Source organism: Vulpes lagopus, chromosome 1 (genome assembly GCF_018345385.1).
Source record: "Vulpes lagopus strain Blue_001 chromosome 1, ASM1834538v1, whole genome shotgun sequence".
Lineage (NCBI taxonomy): Eukaryota > Metazoa > Chordata > Mammalia > Carnivora > Canidae > Vulpes > Vulpes lagopus.
In genome coordinates, this window is record NC_054824.1 from 69614994 (window position 1) to 69622971 (window position 7978).

Below are 7978 nucleotides of genomic sequence, written 5' to 3' on the forward strand. Positions count from 1 at the left end.
TTGGAGGGAATTGAACAAACTAATTTGAAAAAATCATAGGGGGGGAACCCTGGGTGGCGCAACGGTTTAGCGCCTGCCTTTGGCCCAGGGCGCGATCCTGGAGACCCGGGATCGAATCCCACGTCGGGCTCCCGGTGCATGGAGCCTGCTTCTCTCTGCCTATGTCTCTGCCTCTCTCTCTGTCTGTGTGTGTGACTATCATAAATAAATAAAAATTAAAAAAAAAAGGAAAAAAGAAAAAAAGAAAAAATCATAGGGTAGGGCACCGTAGACTGAGCATCTGCCTTCGGCTCAGGTCATGAACCCAGGGTCCTGGGATCAGGTCCCATGTCAGGCTCCTTGCTCAGTGGAGAGCCTGCTTCGCCCTCTCCCTCTGCCCCTCACCTCCTACTCATGCTCTCTCTCACTCTTTCAAATGAATAAAATCTTAAAAAAAAAAAAAAAATCATAGGGTAAAGTACCAAGGATGTCTAAAGATAATGTTGAAAAACTACAAGGGGGCAGCCCTGGTGGCTCAGTGGTTTAGCACCACCTTCGGCCCAGGGCATGATCCTAGAGTCCCGGGATCAAGTCCCATGTCAGGATCCCTGCATGGAGCCTGCTTCTCCCTCTGCCTGTGTCTCTGCCTCTCTCTCTCTCTCTCTCTCTGTGTGTCTCTCATGAATAAATAAAATCTTAAAAAAAAGAAAAGAAAAAAAACTACAAGGGAAAATACAGGAGGACTACAAGGGAAGGCCTATGTTCTATCAACACTGAGACAAGATAGGGGGAGCCTGACTGGCTCCGTCTGAAGAGCATGCGACTCTTGATCTCAGGGTTGTGAGTTCGAGCTCCATGTTGGGTGCAGAGATTACTTAAGTTAAATAAACCTAAAAAAAGGAAGGAAGGAAGGAAGGAAGGAAGGAAGGAAGGAAGGAAGGAAGGAAGGAAGGAAGGAAGGGAAAGAAATCAGGTGCCATAAAAAAAAAAAAGACTTCATATAGAGTCATAGCAACTAAAACGATGTGATAGAGAAATAAAAGAGAAAACAAAACAGGAGACCAAGAAGCCATGCACATGAGGGAATACAGTAAAAGCCAAAGGAGCTATGCAGTGGAGTGGGGAAAGACCGGGTTCTTCGGTACATGGTGTGAGAACAACTGCCTAGCCAAATGGAAAAAAATAAAATTAGCTCCTTACAACATATGTAAAAATAAGTTCACAAATGTGGAAAATGAGTCCTAAAACTTTTAAAGATAGATTGATTGATTGATGGATGGATTGATTGATTGATTTTTGAGAGAGAGCAAGGGAACCCACTTGCATGAATGGGGGAGGAGCAGAGGGAGGGGGAGAAGCAGACTCCCTGCTGAGCAGGAAGCCTGACAAAGGGCTCCATCCCAGGACCCCAGGATCATGAACTGAGCCAAAGGCAGATGCTTACCCCACTGAGCCCCCCAGGTGCCCCAAGTCCTAAAACTTTTAGAATAGAATATAGAAGTAATGTAATATATCTGAGGTTAGGCAGGTAATAAATGGAGAAACTGCCTGTAGTGGAACCTAAGGAGCCTGGTGCCAGAGCCTGTCCTCTCACCCACTCAGTAGTACTCTGTCCTGGTCACTTCAGAGTGTAAGGTGGACCAGTGCAAGCAGACACTGAAGGTAGGTGAATGAAGGCTGGATTTGTGTCTGGTCCACAGGTACCCCGTGAAGGATCACTGGGGAGGCAGAGGGAGAGTGTCTCATGATACCAGTGTCACTCAGTCAATAGGTTGGGCACTGATGGTGTGCCAAGACCCTGCCAGGTGTCCATGTGAGAGATGCCATCAGGAACTTAACGTTGGGCACCTAGGTGGCTCAGCGGTTGAGCCTTTGGCTCAGGTCAAGATCCCAGGATCAAGTCCCGCATTGGGCTCCCTGCAGGGAGCCTGCTTCTCCCTCTGCCTCTGTCTCTGCCTCTGTCTCTCATGAATAAATAAGCTCTTAAAAAAAAAAAAAAAAGGAACTCAACATCCATTGAGGGTGTAGAGGTGGTCATGACACTGGGCAGGTGTGAAGAGGATAAAACTAAGGCAACAGCAATGAATCATCACATGTAGGGCTAGGGAGGATTTTTGAGATCATCTGTCCAGGCCTCTCGTTTTACAGATTGGGAAATAGGCACAGTGAGAAAGGCCTTTCCTCTTTTTTCACCAGTGTTCTAGTCTGGAACTCTGAGCAGAGAATATACCTCCCTGGCCGTGTCCAGTTCCTCTTGTCTCTGTTGACATGATGACATCTTTTTTTAAAAATATTTTATTTAGGGATCCCTGGGTGGCGCAGTGGTTTGGCGCCTGCCTTTGGTCCAGGGTGCGATCCTGGAGACCCGGGATCAAATCCCACGTCGGGCTACCGGTGCATGGAGCCTGCTTCTCCCTCTGCCTGTGTCTCTGCCTCTCTCTCTCTCTCTCTCACTGTGTGCCTATCATAAATAAATAAAATAAAAAGTTTAAAAATATATTTTATTTAAAGATTTATGTATTTATTTGAGAGAGAGAGCAAATGCAAGCGAGCAGGGGGAGGGGCAGAGGCCGAAGGAGAGAGAGAATCCTGAAACAGACTCCATGGCGAGTGCTGAGCCCTACCTGGGGCTCCAGCCCAGAACCCTGAGACCATGACCCGAGTCAAGTCAAGCATTGGCCTCTTAACTGACTGCTCCACCTAGGCGGCCCGTTTTATTTTTAAGTAATCTCTACACGCAACACAGGGTTTGAACTCATAACCCCGAGGTCAAAAGTCACATGCTTTACTGACTGAGTCAGCCAGGGGCCCCTGAAAATATCTTTTTTAAAAAAATGGTTATCCTGCTCTGGCCACAAATCACTGTCCAGCCAGTGGCAGTCTAACCCCTGCTCATCACTTTGTTACTTACTCATCCACCATCATCTACTCCCATCCTCCTCGTCCTCCTGTTCTTCCCCTGCAGCCTCGCTGTAGAACTGCATCCCTGAATTAATCCATTCATTCCTACCCGCCACCATGCAAGAGCTATGCCTGCCCAGGGAATGTACATGGTTATGTACGGTGGGCTCATGTCTCCACTGAGCCTCCAGTACCACCCATCAATGGTCAGTGACTGCCACACTGACAAGTCCAAAGGCTACTTTTCTTCTCATCTGACGTCACTGGCCCCTCCCTTCTCCCACTGGTGTGCCCAGCAACACTTCTGATTCTCCTACCCATAGCTTTCAGAGTAGAGTTCCAACTCCTTAGATGAGCACCCAATATCTTTTGTGATTTGGCCCCTGCCCACCTTCACAGACCCTTTTTCTGCCACCAATCTTGCACTGCTTCTCCTCAGATCTCATTGAACGGCTTGCGGTTCTCCAAATGCATCATACACCATTGCACTGCTTCACAGCTCACACGTGCCCTCCTTTGGGAAGGATCTCTGAGATCCTCTTCCCTAGGCGGAGCTGTGGAAATCCTGTACACGCCCTGACCCTGAAGGCACCCTCTAAGGCAGGGCGCTATCTCTCTGTTCTTGGTATCCAGCTGAGTGGCTCAGAGCAGGTACCTAAGAAATGTAGGTTGGAGGAAGCAAAGAGCCAAATGATGTTTTGGGAATGTCCACAACACAAGGAAATGCATCCCTAATGTCACCCTGTACTCTGGACAGCTATAGCAGCCACACACACCCCGACTGGGAAGGAAGTCCCTGCCGCCTGCCCTCCGGGATCTCGGGAGGGGGAGTTTGGGGCAGGGAGAGGAGGAGCTCCATAGCAGTCTCTTCCCTTAGGATAAGGGTGATGTTCTAGCGGCACAGCACCCACCGAGGCCTCTTCCGCACCCCTGAGTTTGTGGGTTAGAGGAGGGGAAAGGGGAAGGTGCTTCCTCACAGAGAGGGAACCCCCATTCCTGCTACTCCCCTTTTGTCTGAGCTCAGGACCCTGGGAACTTTCCAGCCCCGGGGCAGGACCTACCAGAAGGCTGGTCCCTCCGGTGGGGCCTGTGTCTGAGACCAGCAAGGGGAGCCACGCTGGAATTAAGGCCCGAGAAGGGCAGGGCATTGTGGGGATTTGCAGATCGAGGGGAGGCGTCAAGGGTAACTTTACCGGTGGGAGCTCGACCTGAGACAGGTACCGTCCGAGCCGCTTCCGAAGCGCTCCCCCACCAGTTCCAACCACCCCTGGGCCGCCTCCCCGCCGGGCCCGAGCCGTGGGCTCTTCGGGCTCCACGTGGTCCCTGAGGGAGCTGATGCCTGGGGCCCTGGAGGGCCCGGGCCAGGAGCCCGGGTGGGGGCCAGCCGGAGGGAGCAGGGACCCGGCCAGCCGCGCCTGCGCGCTGCGGGCGGGGCGGGCGGACGGCCCCGGGCTGCGCCCCGCCCCCGGCCCCGCCCGCGCCCCGCCCCGGCCCCGCCCCCGGCCGCGCCCCGCCCCGTCTCCGGCCGCGCGCGTGCGCCTCGCGGGGCCGGCCCGGCGCGGGCCTCGGTCCGCACCTGCGCTCGGGTGCGGCTGCCTTTGGCGGGCCCTGCGGCGGGAGCTTCCGGCGGCACCTGCGAGGCGGGGGAGCCCCAGCGGGGCAGGAGCCCGCCCTGCTCTGAGTCCCCGCGCCTCAGCCCGCGCGGCACGAGCCCCCAGGCCCACTGGCCTCTACCCAGAGCGGGCGGCCCGGGCCGCTCCACCGGCCGAGGGCCGCCCGGGCTCCCCCGCCCCCCGGGCCGAGCGCCCGGCCGCGCAGCAGCAGCGTGGGGGGCGGGGCGGGGTTCAGCTCGGGCGGAGCTCGCGTCCTGGGACCCCGCCCGCGTCGGGCCGCCCGGCGGCCTCTCCCCTCCCTCTCCCCCGGCCCCTCCCCTCCTCATGCTCACTCGCTCCCTCGCGCTCTCAAATGAATAAAATCTTAAAAAAAAAAAAAGTGGGGGACGCCTGGGTGGCTCAGACCTGCCTTTGGCTCAGGGCCTGGGATCGCGCCCCGCACCGGGCCCGGCTCAGCGTGGAGCCCGCTTCTCCCTCTCGCGCCGCCCGCCGCCCTGCCCACTTGCGCCCCCACACTCTCTTTCGCCCTGTGTCAAATAGATGAATCTTTAAGAAAAGAAAAGATAAAAGAACTACTTAAAAAAGCCGTGGAGCTGGGAACGCACAGGAGCTGCAGGCGGAACACCAAGTAACTTAACACAAGTGAGCCCATGTGAGTAAAAGCCTAGAAGGAAACACCCTCTGAAGCTGGGATTAGGAGTAATTTTACTTCCTTTTTTGTTATGTCGTATATTCTCCAACTCTTGAGAGTAACTTTTTTTTTGCAATCAGGAAAAAAAAATCAGGAAGGAAATGGGGTGCCTCGGTGGCGCAGCGGGTTGAGAGTCTGACTCTAGGTTTCAGCTCAGGTCATGATCTAGGGGTCTTGGGATCAGGATGAGACCCGAGTTGGGTCCCACACTCAGCAGGGAGTCTGGGATTCCCCGTCCTCTCTCTCTGCCCCTTCCCATGTTCACATGCACACGCTGTCTCAAATAAATAAATAAGTCTTTAAAAAACATAGGGGTCAGGACGCCTGGGTGGCTCAGTGGTTGAGCGCCTGCCTTTGGCGCAGGCCGTGATCCCGGGGTCCTGGGATCCAGTCCCACATCGGGCTCCCTGCATGGAGCCTGCTTCTCCCTCTGCCTGTGTCTCTGTCTCTCTGTCTCTCATGAATAAATTTAAAAATATTAGAAAAAAAAAGATTTTTTTTTTGTGGCCTAACACGGTCTGTGCTGGAGAATGTTTTATGAATACTTGAGAACAGCATATTTCTGTCGTTGGGAGTGTTCTGTATGTCTTTTAGGTCTAGTTGGTTTCTAGTGTTTTTTACATACTCTATTTCCTTATTGACATTCTGTATAGGATATTTAGTCCATTATTGAAGGTAGGGTACTGATATCTCCAGCTCTTCTTGTAGATTTGTCTGTTTTCCCTTTCATTTCTGTTGTTTGCATCCTACAGCTCCTTCATGACTGACCCTTTTATCAGTATACAATGTCCTCCTTTGTCTCTTGTAACAGTTTTTTTTTTTAATATTTTTTTTTATTTATTCATGAGAGGCACAGAGAGCGAGAGAAGCAGAGACACAGGCAGAGGGAGAAGCCGGCCCCATGCAGGGAGTCCGACGTGAGACTCTATCCAGGGTCTCCAGGATCACACCTAGGCCTGAAGGTGGCGCTAAACCGCTGAGCCACTGGGGCTGCCCTCTTGCAACTGTTTTTGATTCAACATCTATTTTGTCTAGGGGTGTCTGGCTTGCCCAGTCAGTAGAGCATGAGACTTGATCTGGGGGTTGTGAGTTCAAGCCCCATATTTGGGGTAGAGATTACATAAATAGGGGTGCCAGCGTGGCTCAGTCGTTGAGCAACTGCCTTTGGCTCAGGTCCTGGGGTCCTGGGATGGAGCCCTGAGTCAGACTCCCTGATTCTCCCTCTCCCTCTGCCTCTCCCCCGGCTCATGCTCGTGTGCTCTCTCTCTCTCTCTCTCTTTCTCTCTCTCATAAATAAAATGTTTAAAAATAGGGCAGCCCCGGTGGCCCAGTGGTTTAGCGCTGACTTTGGCCCAGGGCGCGATCCTGGAGACCCGGGATCGAATCCCACGTCGGGCTCCCGGTGCATGGAGCCTGCTTCTCCCTCTGCCTGTGTCTCTGCCTCTCTCTCTCTGTGTGTGTCTCTCATGAATAAATAAATAAAATCTTTAAAAAAAATCATAATCGTAATAAAGTGATTACTGATATTAAAGGATTTACTTTTGCAATAGTGTTCTATTTTTAAAAATTTTTTTTAATATTTTATTTATTTATTCATGGAGACACACACAGAGAGAGAGAAGCAGAGACACAGGCAGAGGGAGAAACAGGCTCCACGCAGGGAGCCCAACGTGGCACTCGATCCCAGGTCTCCAGGATCATGCCCTGAACTGAAGGCAGCGCTAAACTGCTGCAGCGCTAAACCACTGAGCCACTGGTGCTGCCCTGCAATAGTGATCTAGATGTCATCTTTTTTGTTCCTCAATCCTCCCAATACTGACTTCTCTTGTGTTTAATTTTTTTTTTTCTAGTGTACCATTTTGATTTCCTTTTCTGTATATTTCCTACTTGTTTTCTTAGTGGTTACCATAAGGATGACAAATAATACCCTAAGATTAGTAGCTAATTTTTCATCAGACACCATGAAGGTCAGAAACAAGTAGATGATATAAAGTACTGATAGGGGGCAGCCCTGGTAGCTCAGTGGCTTAGCGCTGCCTTCAGTCCAGGGTGTGATCCTGGAGACCCGGGATCGAGCTCGGGCTCCCTGCATGGAGCCTGCTTCTCCCTCTGCTTGTGTCTCTGCCTCTGTGTGTGTGTGTGTCTCTCATGAATAAATAAATAAAATCTTTAAAAAAAAAATAAAGTACTGATAGGGAGCTTGCTTCAGCAACAGATATATGAAAATTGGAATGATACAGAGAAGATTAGCATGGCCCTGCACAAGGATGACATGCAAACTCATGAAGCATTCCATATTTTTAAAGTTACACTTACTAAAAAATAAATAGCTAAAATAAAGTACTGTAAGAAGGGGGGAAAACTGTCAACCAAGAATTCTATATCCAGAAAAACTATCCTTCAAAATTAAGAAGACATCCTCAGATAAACAAAAATTTATGGGATTTATTGCTAGTAACCTGCCCTCCAAGAAATGTTAAAGTGAGTCCATCAGAGTGAAACAAAAAGGCACTAGATGATAACTCAAAGCCACATAAAGAAATAAAGATCACTGGTAAAGGTAACTACATGGTAAATATTTAAAACTAATATTGTTGTATTTTTGGTATGTAAATCCTCCTTTTTGTTTCTTACATGATTTATAAGACAGATGCATAAAACAATAATCATAAATCTTTTTTAAAATATTTTTATTTATTTATTCATGATAGACAGAGAGAGAGAGACAGACAGAGAGGCAGAGACACAGGCAGAGGGAGAAGCAGGCTCCATGCCGGGAGCCTGACATGGGACT

The 7978-nt window shown here is 50.6% G+C and overlaps 1 non-coding gene across 1 annotated transcript; it reads left to right on the forward strand.

Moving 5' to 3' along the window:
• Positions 1-7384: 7384 nt before the first annotated feature.
• LOC121474771 lies at positions 7385-7486 on the forward strand. The gene has a single exon (XR_005983521.1). It is a non-coding gene; the product is annotated as a U6 spliceosomal RNA (small nuclear RNA).
• Positions 7487-7978: the final 492 nt, after the last annotated feature.